This window comes from Sus scrofa, chromosome 12 (assembly GCF_054392235.1).
Source record: "Sus scrofa isolate SSC_HxYL_T2T_F1_AM1 chromosome 12, Sscrofa_HxYL_maternal_Yorkshire_Landrace_v2.0, whole genome shotgun sequence".
NCBI classification, from domain to species: Eukaryota; Metazoa; Chordata; class Mammalia; order Artiodactyla; family Suidae; genus Sus; species Sus scrofa.
The window spans coordinates 18,368,036-18,380,913 of NC_139394.1; the positions used below are offsets into that span (position 1 = coordinate 18,368,036).

Consider the following 12,878-nt stretch of genomic DNA (forward strand, 5'->3'; position numbering starts at 1 on the left):
GAGGAGTGGGCGGGGCCAAGGGTCTAGGTGAGGCCAAAGCAAGGAGGTGCGAACGAAGGCAAATTTGCAGCTACCGGCGGAGGCGTGGCCCCGGGGGTGGCCGGGAAGGCGGTGAGGGGGCGGGGCCCGAAACGGGGCGGGGCGACCGTGGGCCCAGAGAGCAGCGGTCGGCGACCGGCGGCGGGAGATCGCGGGCGAGGGGAGCGCGACACTCGCTGGTGGGGGAGATCGGCGCTCAGCCGGTAGGTGACTGGGCGGGACCCCTGGTCCCGGAGAGGGGCAGAGGGGATAGGTGGCACCTCAGCCCGAGGCCAGACTGTGGCCTGGCCCGCCGCCCCAGATTGGTGGGGGTCGGCGGCTCGGCCAGTCGCACCCACTAGGGCGCGGGCCCTCGGCCCTGGCGGCGGGCCGCCGGCGCGCCCTCACACACGCTGCCAGGGCCACGATCGCACGCCCTGCTCGCCCCTCGCACCCGCCCCTCGAAGCGCGCGCGGGGACGCCCTGCTTCCCCTTCCCCAGCACTCCCGTTTCCCCGCGCTCCGCTGCTCCCACCGCCAGGCCTGCCCCTCCTGCTCCGTGCCTTGGTTGCCCCTCAGGATGCGGGCTCACCTCGCCACCGGGCCAAGTGCGCCGGATTCTTGCGCCCTCCTATCTTCTCGGTCAGTGCAACTCTCTGGCCTTTCCTGGTCACATCCCGAGCCTGGGAGAAGAGGCAGAGCCTGCCCTTGGCACCCACCGGAGCAGTGCTGGCCACTTGCAGCATCCTCTTCCTTCCCCTGACCCCTCTGTACTTCTGTCCGCTCCACTCAGGACTTTATTTGTCGGCTCAGAGAAAATAGCCTATCTTGGAAGCCCATCCTGGCCCTGGCTGCCTGCAGCCACCGGGCACCGGGCAGAAAGAGGTCACTTGTATAGTGCAGAGAGCCCCAGCTGCCCAGGAGCCTCCTTGGTGCTGGGTAGCTTCAGAAAAAGCAGGGGTTTTTTTCCCCTAATTGAAGTTAAAATGTTGCTTTCAGTCCTAAAGGGTGAACTGGGGAATGAGTGGAGAAAAAAATACAGAACTCAGTGGTATAAATAGCAAAATGATTTTTATTGACTGGGGGACTGTGAATACCAGGGCCTTGATTAAGAACTCTGAAAGCAAGAGAAGTTGAACAATGAGAGGTAGGGCCTGATACAAAATAGCTTTCTGAAGTTCATTCCAGGAAAAATGTTGAAAACCCCTTGACTAGAAACATGGTCTTTCTGAAAGATTAGAGGGAGATAGTATCTTAACATAAGTGATGTGTTTTTTACTTAGTATCTTCATACCTGTAACCTCCTTTTTCCTTCAGATGTCTGTGTGATAAGATAGATGGTATTGTCCTGTTTGAGAGTGAGGCACCTGAGGCAGACCTGCGTGTGTTGGGGAGGGGGGCTGTTGTTATATATCTTGCCTCATGCCTTGCAGCTAGGACTTGGGGTGAGGACCCCAGCCTGGGCTACTTCCCCTGGACCAGGACCACATCATGGTACTTAGATGCAGGGCAGAGGGAGAAGTGTTTGGTGTGCTGCTCCCGCTCTTAACCTGAGAGGACAGGTGCTTGTCTTCCAAGGCGTTTGGATTTACTCCTGGTGTTCTTTTAAGTGACGTCAAAGTCCTTTGGGGCAGGGATGCCAGACCTCAGACTTTCTGACATCTTCCTTGATCTGGAAGGGGGTGGTGAACTTCTCAGAAGGCCTCCAAATGAAAGTACTGGTCTCTGACTTTAATTTTAGAAATACATACCCAGGTATATGTTCCAGCATTTTGGCGAAATCAGACAGCAGTAAGCTGCCAAGCTTTAGGTCATATTCTGACTGCTTTCGGATTATAAGGAGCAGGCCTGAAGGGGCTTTTTCGCCCCTGGTATTGTCTGTTAGACTTGGTGGGAGTGGCACCACAGACAAGAGACCCTGCCAGAGGAGCCTTCATTTATTAAACAAAAATGTCTGGTTGGCCATTTCGCCTCAACAGATGGAGGCTTGGTTCCTCATTTTGGTTCTCCTGTTGAACACTGACTCCATTGTGATCTGCTTGGAGTGTTTGTATATCATTTAATGTTGAGAAGCAGGCCTGCTCTGATTGGTTGTCCAACTCTAGGCAACTGTTGTGATTTTGTGTGTGTGTGTGTGTGTGTGTGTGTGTATGTGTGTGTGGTAACAGTTCATCCTGGCCAGGGTCTGGTGAGGGATCAGTAGATATGGAAAGAGGGAAAACCTAATCCAGGGTTGCTTTCCTCATTGTTGGCACCCTCTTAAGAGTGTTCCATCACTTTGGCCTGCGAAGTCACTTTTAATTTCCTATTTTTTTTCCTGTCTCAATGGATAGCACATGCGCTTTCCTAACAGGCCTGCCTTGATGAAGAGCTGAGCGATTCATGTTGGTTGGCTTGACGGGTATTCTTTCTGGGAAGGTAGTTAAGAAATCGTCAAGCCAAAATCAGTCCTAAGTTAAAAGTGTAAGCCAGCTTGATACATAGAGGTAGCATCTTTGTACCAATGGCTTCCATCCTCTCAGAGCTGTTTTTTTTTTTTTTTTTTTTTTTTTTTCCTGGCAAAAGGTTAAAATGCAACTAAAATTCTGCTTTCATGATTAATAAGTCACTACCGCAGTTGTGTCTGATGCTTCCTGTTTGCCCCATTTTAGTATTTCAGTTAAACTGGAAACATCTGAGCCTTATGGGCACTTTTTGATGGTACCCATGTGAAATTGGCGGGAAGGAGGACAGTTCCCTGTCCGTGGCTTTGGGAGGTCTAAGGAGAAGCCCATTCCTCCGGTCTCTGCACCCTGACTTCCCTTGGCAGGGGAAGGAGGGGGGGGGTCAGGCATCTTCAGAGGGGAGGGTGAGCGTTCAAAGTGGTGCACGTGTGAAGGCTTCACATTTCCTCGGCGACACTGACTGAAATGTTGAAAGCAGTGGATTAGAAATGGAAGGCCAAACATAGGGCAGATTTGGTGGTAGAACCTTTCCAGTTGAGCTAAGTGAGATTTGGATTTGGATTTGGGATCCTCGGTTCTGGCTTTGTCTTACTACCTGAGTGACAATGCAGAGAAAAGTCACTTTTCCTCTGTGGCCCGTGTGCCCTTCTTTGTATTCCAGCTTCAAAGATCCCTCCCCTTATTGTTATTTGATATCCTTTAATTTATCCTCCTAATATAATATGGTATAATTATAATAAATTATAATGTGATATAATGTAATCTCTTGAAATTATATGGCATCAAGAGTAATGGTACTCAGTGGCCTTTCTTTTTTTTTTTTTTTTTTTGTATTTTTTCACAATACTCCTATAAAAAGAGGCAGAGGCAAAGCTCAGGAACCTAAAGTGGATGTGATTACTCAGGAAATCAGTGTCATGCCCAGAATCTGAACCCACAGTTCTTGACATGTAGTTCACTGCTTTTTCTAACTTACTCACAAAAGAATACGTTGTGTTTTTTTTTTTCTCCAAAACATGTCAGTTTCGAATATAACTAAACCAAGGTAGCTGCTTTATTTATCTATCTATTTAGGTTAAGAAGCATTAGTTAATATTAGGAAGTTAATTATTTATTAGTTGATATTGATTATCCATAATAATTATTAATACAAGTCTGAGGGATGAATAGCGCATCCTCTGGGTGAGTCTGCTTATCCCCATTTCACAGATGCAGAAATTAAAGCCGAGCAGGCGAATGATTTGCCCAGGGCAGTAGAGCAAGGCCATGGCAGCTCTGTGTCCAGTGTGGGGTTTTAGGCTGTCGGCTGATAAGGGGTCAAGTCCACGTCGGCCACTGTCTGCCTGTGAGACCTCAGCACATCACTTCATTTCCCTAAGTGGCGGGTACCTCATCTGTAAATACTTCATGGTGTTGTTTTGAGTAGAAAATGCGGGAATACATGTCAAGTGCTAAGCTCGATGCCCGGCACCGAATAAGCCGCAGGACACAGTGGCTGTAAGCGATGGTGGTGGTGGCGGCGGCAGTGGTGGCAGTACTGGTAGTGGCTGGTTGCCGCTTTGACTAGACCTGTTTTCTGTACGATGATGTCAGGAAGGGTCAGACTGCTTGACAGGGCAGGCCCTCCGGGGGCCAGTTCTTCTGTCTGGAGGTTTTAGCTGTCAGGTTCCGTCTTACACTAAATACCGCCCTCACCCGCCTCCAGACAACCTGGAAAAGGTCCCGGCTCTGCCTGATCAGAGTCGGTGAGCCTAAGCCTCGGCCACCCTCCGTCCCCCCAGGACCCCGAGCGAGAGGCCGAGCCGGGCCTTTCCCTGGCTCTCCAGGGTCCCCCATGCGGTGAAGTGGGTCCCAGCCTTGACTCTGGAGGTGGAAAAAAGAAAGGCGTGTAGACGCTAAGTCAGCAGGACTCGACTGGTTCTTCTCTGTTTGGGAGACGGGAGGGAAACCTGGCTTCCGGGGCGGGGGGCGCGGGGGCAAGGTTCCCACCGGCCTGTGACCCCCTGGGCTCACCCGCCTTTCCTCCCAGACTGCGGCTCGCTCACCTTATCGCCAGGACCACGTCTGGGGGCCCTGGCCCAGGAGGTTTCCCTTTAAATCACCCGAGGGAAAGAAAGAAAAAAAAAACAACAACCCAGCTACACATTACATTTTAAATTCCTTTTTTCCTCCTTCTTAATACAAAACAAAAATACAGGCTCCCACCAGGCTGACGTTCCCTTTAAATAGCATTTTGTTTTCTCTTGGGGAAGCTGTCTTCATGGCCAAAGAGTCATTTCTAAAGTGAACCTAGTTTTTAGAAAAAATAGATCACCGGATGTCAAGCCTCGTGTGGAGCTCGGTTCAGATGAAAATGAAACCAGCAGGCCTGGAGTGGCAGCTCCGCACTTGACTTCAGGCCGGAGGTGAGAGGCCGAGCGTGTCTGAGCTGAGCGCAGTAACTGGTTGGCCCCACCGCCGGCATTTGATAGGTGCCTTAGTCATTTTCCAGGCAGCTTTGCTTAGGTGAGCAGAGCACTTTCTCTGGAAGGTGAGTCACCGGTGCAGGGGTGTAGGTGACAGGCGATTTATTCCCCAGCTCAGTCGCAGAGGGAGTCTTGAGCAGACCTTGTGGAGAAGCCCTTTGCCAGAGATCACGGGTCGTTTCAGTCCGGGGGCTTTAGAGGCAGAGATAAGGAAGCAGATGGCAGGCTTGTCAACTGACAGAGATGGATCCGCTGGCAGGGGGGTCATGTGGCCCAGGCACAGAGCCCAGGTCTCTCCATTCTTGAGTCCAGCCACCTTGAGGATGGAAAATGGCCCGCTTCCAGCGACAGTCCACAAAGCAGCAGGAGGGGAGCTTTGACTCCCGGGAGCTGGGAAACCCCTTGGCAAAAAAGCAGAGATACAAACCATACCTTGGTGCGAAAGACTTTTTAGGGAACCCTTTTCTACCTGTCCTTCTTTCCATCCTCTGATTTGGAGGCTCTGAAGAGCTCCAGTGGTGAGAAAGGCTAGATTTAACCCTGATTTCAGGAAGTTTTGGAATTGCGAGCCTGCCGCTCTTTTAGAGCCAGTGTTTAGGTTCAGAAAGAAGCTGCAGAGGGAACTCATAAGCCACCCCTCCCAGCCAGTTTCTGGTTGCCGTGCCTTCTGCTGACCCTCTTGCCACTAAGGCCCTGACCAGGTGTCCATCAGGGCAACGAGTTTGTTCTGACTCTGTTCTGGACTAGTGCTGCTGGTGTTGAGTTTGACTGCTCGAGGCCGGGACACCTCTAAGCCATGTCCAGCCTCACCCCACCAGGTGGGCTTGACTTTTCTGAAGCCACAGGGGACGAGCTAGTGTCACCTTGTTTCCTCTATCTGTCGCAGACTCCTCTCTAGCCCCACACCTCATCTATCTGGACTAATCAGCAGTCACTTGGGTGGACATGACTTCACTGACCCTGGGCCTTAACCACTGCCAGGAGAGAGCTGCTTTGAGTTACAACCTGGAAATTTTCTCTCTACAAAACAGAAAATGGTGACCCAAGGATGTTGAATGAGCTGCCCAGGGCCACACAGCTACTTAGTTGCAGAGTCCGAATTAAGGTCTAGGCTCTTTTCACTGTGCTGTGCCGACGTGGAACAAAAGAACTACTCCTGGAGCAGGGATTATATTTCTTAACTAGCTCCTCCTTCGTATCCCCACCCAACCCCATCACTCTCAGCCTTTCTTCAAGCTCTGCCAGACCTGGGGAGGGTGGAGCCAAGAGCAGCAGCTGCTCTGGGTCTAAGAAAAAGTAAACAGAAAGCCAATTTGACACCCTCTTGTACCATGAGGTTCATGTAACCAAAAGGAGATAAAAGTTGATAAGAAAAGGCAATTCTGGGCAGGGTTATCCGGAAGTCTCAAAGGTTGCCTACCCTCGTAGGGCATTGTCCTAGCTCAGCGGGCAGAATCTTGCCCAAAGTGGGCATTCAGTCACTGTGAATGAATGATTGTGAGGTTACAGACCCACCGGGCACCAAGAAGCCCTCCTGCATCTTTCTGCCGTCCTGTTGCCTGGGGCAAGCTGGTGGCCGGAAGACCCGGCGTCGTTGGGCGTCACTCTGGAGGGATCCATCCAGCTCTTTTCCATGAAGAGGCCCTTCCTTGTGGGCAAAGCTTGATGTCACATCTGGATGTGGGCCCTGGAAGGGCAAAGGGCTGTTGTATCCGAGATCTACCACCCAGCTCCTGCTGACCCTGCCATTTCCTTTTACTGGGCCAGAATTAGTCTACTGGTCAATACTAGGGATAGCTGGAAGTCTCAGGAGGAAGGGAGTCTTGCCACTCTCAAATGAGGATGCTGTTGCCAGTTAAGATTAGAAACGGACTCCTGTGGCCCAGGAAGTTAGTTGGATGAACCAGGCAACTTGAGCTCCGGCCCAAAAGTCCCAACAAGGAGATGCTGTACTTTGTACTTTTTTTTCTTTCTTCTTCCTTTTTTTTTTTTTTTGGCTGCCCTGTGGCATATGGAGTTCATAGGCTGGGGATCAGATCCGAGCCACAGTTGGAACCCATGCCACAGCTGCAGCAATGGCAGATCCTTTTAACCCACTGTCCTGGGCCAGGGATCGAACCTGCGTCCTGGCGCTGCAGAGATGCTGCTGATCCTGTTGTGCCATGGTGGGAACTCTGAGGTGCTGTACTTCAAGGGGCAGGCATAGCTTTAGAGAGATGAGTGTAGAAGGTGGAGATTTGGGTACCTCCTCCCACCTCGCACATGTAGGCACACCTGAGCTCAGGTGCATGATGTCCAGTTGAGAAGGGTCATCCTCTCGGGGACCTGGCAATCATTTGGGATGCAGGTTCAGCATTTAGGAGCAGGGGTGACAGCTGTGGCTCAGTAGCCACCTTGCAGGACACCTTCTAGCTGGAGTGCAGTCAGAATACAGCCTCCACGCTCTGACCTGTTGTGCGTGGAGCTGGCTTTGTTCCCTCCAGCTCACCAGGTGACTGGACGATCAGGACACTCATCTCCCAAGCCAGCCAGGCTCTCAGACAGGCACCCGTCTGTCCCCAGGGGCGCATCCACTCGCCAGGTGGATCAAGTGCGGGCCGTGCTAGGCACCAGCATCTGAAAACAAGAACAGCTGAGGGCCTGCCCCACCACGAACTGGCCGTGGGGTGGAAAGATGGACGCGGAAGCAGGTACATTTCAGGCGCTGAATCGTGAACCAAGACTGTGGGAGTTGGAGGGGAGCAAGGAGCCCCTTAGACAGCAGCCCTCCTTTTCCAGCTGCAGCCTGAGCTCCTTGGAGGGGAGGAGCCTGCCTCCCCACCTTGCGGGTGTCTGGGGACCCACAGCATCTCTTTCAACAAGGGACCTTGTACCGCTTGTCCGCCTGGAGTAGGAGCTTGAGCGCAGTCCGGAAACCCAGCGCTCCGGGGAGAGGAGTGCAATGGCAGAGGTTTAGGCATTGTCCGTAGAAATGTTCTGAGAGAAGCAGACAACAAGTAGCAGGCTGTTAAAGACACGGCCACCCTATCCTAGACTTCCGGCTCGACCACAGAGGGCCATGACCACACCAGCAAATCCCACCACTCAGACAGAGTCGTGGGCAGCTGGTCCAAGGCCTGGCCCATGACAGTGCTTCTCAGGAAATGGATTCAGCATTTCAGGAAGGCCTTTCCAGGGTTACGACAGTGAAAGCTCCAGACCTCGTCTGTCTGGATCACCCGTCACATCAGCTCTGGCCGGCACAGCACATGGAGCGTGGTGGCCCCTGGCTATTTGCTACCATGTGAAAATGCAAGACTAGAAACCAGGTTCCTCTTCCAGGCCCTGCTGGGCTGGTTCATGATCCCGCCTCCTTTACCAGGGAATGGGCCTGAGAGCCTCTGGGCGTGTTCCCTGTCACATCACAGGTCCCAAGCCCTTTCTTCCTTTCCTGGGGGAGGACAAGAAGGTGACTCTGTGTTGGAAAGGGACACATCCCCAGACTGCCCACTCAGGCCCGTCTGTCAAAGGATGTGTAGGGCAGCATCTAAAACAAGGCCATGGTCGGAGTTCCACTGCTGAAGGGCAGGGCTGGGCCTTGTGCTCCCCTCCAGTTACCCCTGTGCGTTGGAAGCTTTCTGTGGAAAGCCAAGTTGTCTGGGCTTCTTGTTTATTCTGAAGTTCCTCAAACTAGTTCCTCAATTTCAGAACCAGTCACCAGTAACTACAATGAACCTGAAGCCTCTTCCCTTCCAGGGAGGCTGAGCCCAGCTCTCTCCATCTCTGAACATAGGTCACCTCGCTGGAAGCCGGTCCCATCTGTGAAAAGGGCGGAAGCGAGGAGAACAGTGGTTGTGTTGCAGTGGGATTGGCCATAGCCCAGGGAACGGCTCCTTGCTCAGAATCCCATCCGAAAAGTTAAATAAGGAGAACTTTTTCATAAGCAGGACTTGCTTGTAATGATGAACTCAAGACTTGGCAAGCTCCCGAAGTGCATTTTGACTCATCAAAGGAGGCAGGTTGTATTTGGCGTGATTTTAGTGTCGAGGGCAGTGTATGGCCCTATAATCTTTGGAAACTGGTTGTCATCGAATGAGACACAATCAGAATATCCAGTTACACAAAATACCCTAACCAGCGGATTTTAGGGACCCTTGAATTTTTTTTTTTTTTTTTTTTTTTTTGCATAATGTATGTTAAAAATTCCTTGCTGCTTTTTGTATAAAATGAAGTATATGTGTGGTTGGGTGTTTTTTTCCCCCCAATACCGCCCCCTCCATTCTCCTGCATCGTAATCCCATAATTGTCTCTGTGGATCAGTAATGGATTCCCTGGTGGCATCTTTTCTATAAGCTATGGGCTGTCTTTGTGCAAAGGATTTGAAAGTTGAATTAGAAATGTCATTGTAACACTTTTAAAGTTTATACAAGCCCAGTATCAGGGGTCTGGAGACGAAGTATGGACCGTATTTATGAAAATAGTAGTAACTGATGCTCAAGGTGTTGCTATTAAAGACAAAAACAACAACAAAAAAGTAAAATAGGCTTAAAAAGCCTGGAGCTGGGCTTTATGAAATGAATGGTGAATTTGAACTTTGTCATGGAATTGGTTCCTGGGGTGGACCCAGCTGTGCTGGGCATGGGTGGGCTAAGGAACACATGTTGGCCACATGTCCAGCTTGGAGTCTTTGCTCCCATTGACATTTTATTTTATTTTATTTTATTTTTTGTCTTTTTGCTATTTCTTTGGGGCCGCTCCCACGGCACATGGAGGTTCCCAGGCTAGGGGTCGAATCGGAGCTGTAGCCACTAGCCTACACCAGAGCCACAGCAACGCGGGATCCGAGCCACATCTGCAACCTACACCACAGCTCACGGCAATGCCGGATCATTAACCCACTGAGCAAGGGCAGGGACCGAACCCGCAACCTCATGGTTCCTAGTTGGATTCCTTAACTGCGCCACGACGGGAACTCCTCCCATTGCCATTTTAAAATTGCTTTTTCCAGGAGTTCCCATCGTGGCTCAGAAACCCGACTAGTGTCCATGAGGACGCAGGTTCGATCCCTGGCCTTGCTTTGTGGGTTAAGGATCCAGCATTGCCGTGAACTGTGGTGAAGGTCACAGATGCAGCTCAGATCCTGAGTTGCCGTGGCTATGGTGTAGGCCGGCAGTTATAGCTCTGATTCAACCCCTAGCCTGGGAACCTCCACATACCAGGGATGCAGCCCTAAATAGACAAAAGACAAAAAAAAAAAAAAAAGAAAAGAAAGAAAGAACAAAGTTACTTTTTCCAGAACATAGCTGGCTGTGTTTATGCTTCCTAAGTAAGATGCTTCCTCCTGGGTCAGTCCCCTGGATTTCTTACTAACACATCTTTGGCTTGTGACAACTTCTGCATTTGGGTCCCAATTTTTCAAGCTTGGATCATTTGAAAGTGGATACAGTGTCGTGGTTAAAGAGTCCAGACTTCGACCTAAAAGAGTCTCGTGTGCAAACCCTGCTTGTGCCCCTTCCGCAGTGTGACCTTGGGCAGATCACTTGATCTACTGAGCTTCAGTTTATTCCCCTGTGTAAGGGGGCTGATGCTGGTGTTATTGTGAGGATGCGAGGAGAAATACATAGCCGACGCGTAGATACACTACCTGGTGTCCCGCATACATAGCAAACAGTATTAGCTGCCATTCTTATTTTTATTATTATTGACAACCAGCAGTAAATATGTGTATACATCCAGCAACACATTGTTGGAAACACCCAAAGCTGTCCCCAGGACAACTGATTTCAGCTCTAGCTGCCAAGGAATTCTGGGTCCTGGTTCACCAGGCACTGGCGGGTCATTCTTCAGTCCATTCAGAGCTGAGGCTTTGCCAGCAGAAAGGCTGGATGGTGTGTGCAGAATGCTTTTCAAAGAACATCCCCCCTCATGGGTGATCCCTTTCCTGCTGACTGCTCCTGCCTCTCTGCACAGTCCTGGAAAGGCCTGTTCATTTTTTGGTTGTTAGTTTTTGTTTTGTTTTGTTTTGTTTTCCTTTTTTAATGGCCACGTTCCCAGCATATGGAAGTTCCTGGGCCAGGAACTGAATCTGAGCTTTAGCGGCAACCTACACCACAGCCACAGCAACACCAGATCCTTAAACCCACCATGCTGGGCCGGGGATCAAACCCACACCTCCACAGTGACCTGAGCCACTGTAATCAGATTCTTTATGCTTTTTTCTTTTTTGACCTCTCCGTGGCACGTGGAGTTCCCAGGCCAAGGATCAGATATGAGCCAGAGTTGTGACCTACAACACAGCTGCAGCAATGCGGGGTCCTTCAACCCACTGGGCCAGGCCGGGGATTGAACCTGCATCCTGGCACTGCAGAGACGCTATTGATCCCATTGCACAACAGTGGGAACTCCTGCAGTCAGATTCTTAACCCATTGCACCACAGTGGGAACTCCAAGACTGTTCATCTTTTGTAACAGCTTCCCTCCCACTGGAGGTTCTGCTAATGTTTCTAGACCACCCCTGTGTGCCAGGCACGCTATCAGGCATTTAAACATTGGTTCTTGTATTTAATTGTCCTGTAAAATCCTGTTATGTAGGTTTGAGGATGCCTATGTAACAGATGAGACACCTGAGTCTCAGATTAAGTGATCTACCCACAGTTACGCACCAGAGTGTTGAGACTAAGATTTGAACTCAGATCTTGTGACACCAAGGCCATCCTGGTAAGTTGCTGGATGGCCATCCCGGAGGATTATTAAGTGATATATTGGAATAAATGACTCCCAGGGCCTTTCTGATCCCAAGGTCATTTTGTGATTCCTTTATCACCTATTTATCCATCCACCATGCTCCCCAAATAGATTACAAGCACCTCGAGGGCAAGGAGAGTCTTTCTAGCAAATAACTAATGTAGTATTTGGTAGCCACCTGTCCTTGACTGATATGGATGCTGCCTACTTCCCTGACACATAGAAACAGGTGAGAAGAGAGGGCCCACTAAGAAAAGCATTACCGGGAAACTCCAGTCCCAAGAATTTACCACCTAAAAGTGAATTAAGGTTTGGGGGTTTCTGTTTTTGTTTTTTGCAATTTTTCTAACAATAAAAAAAAAATGGAAACAATTTGAAAATCCAGCCGTAGAGAATAGGTGGGAAAATGATGGTCGATCTATATCATCAAATCTCACGGCACCGTTAAAAAGAATGAGACCTACAGACACTGAAACGGGATGATATTCATAATCTACTGTTAAGTGAAGGAAGCAACTTGTAGACTATGACATATGCATAATCCTGTGTTTACTTTAAAAATCATCCCAAGCTCTATGTTCGTGTATGTACAGCATTGGAACTAGAGGGATTTGCGCCAAACCTAAGTGGTTCTTGCACTGCAGCGAGAAGGGAGTGGTGCAGGGATTTCTTTTCTCTATACACTTTTTGTTTTGTTTAAATTTTTCTAATGAACAAGTATCACATTTGTATTTGAAAACAAAAGAAAGATTTTTTTTAAAGCAGTTTCAGGTATTATACAAGGAAGGTAGGAAAGACTAGCCTGAAACCCCTTCCTCTCTCAGGTTCCCTGGGTTGGGACCAGCCCTCAGATCCCACCCCTTGCCATAAGCAGCCAGGGCGAGGCCAGTGGTTTTCCCTCTGGTCCAGTTCTGCTGTTTTCCACTCTTTATTTATGGGGCCACTTGTGCCCACTAGGATGTCTTGTATCCGGCAGGGGTGCAGGCCTTCACCCCCGCGCACACTTGTCACGGGTGCTTATAAGTAAAAGCAGGGAAGAAGCAGCCATCCAAGTTGAGGACAACTGGCAGAGGCATCTTTGAACACCTCCCTGCCTCTTGAGTCATAACAGATAAAACTCTCTGTTCCCAGGGCCGAACAAGAAAGGGAATGAAATGAAAACCAAAACCAGGAGGGACAAGCTTGCCCATCTCCTGCTTCCGTTTTAGCAGCCCTGCCCCAGACCTCAC

General features: G+C 50.1%; 1 protein-coding gene across 2 annotated transcripts in view; it reads left to right on the forward strand.

Moving 5' to 3' along the window:
* Window positions 1-155: 155 nt before the first annotated feature.
* Window positions 156-12,878, forward strand: part of MAP3K14 (mitogen-activated protein kinase kinase kinase 14) — a 40,084-nt gene continuing 27,361 nt past the window's right edge. For both annotated transcript variants that reach the window (XR_014821014.1, XM_003131321.5), the window contains exon 1: window positions 156-242. The gene's annotated coding sequence lies outside the window, so the exon portion shown is untranslated. The remainder of the gene's footprint in view (window positions 243-12,878) is intronic.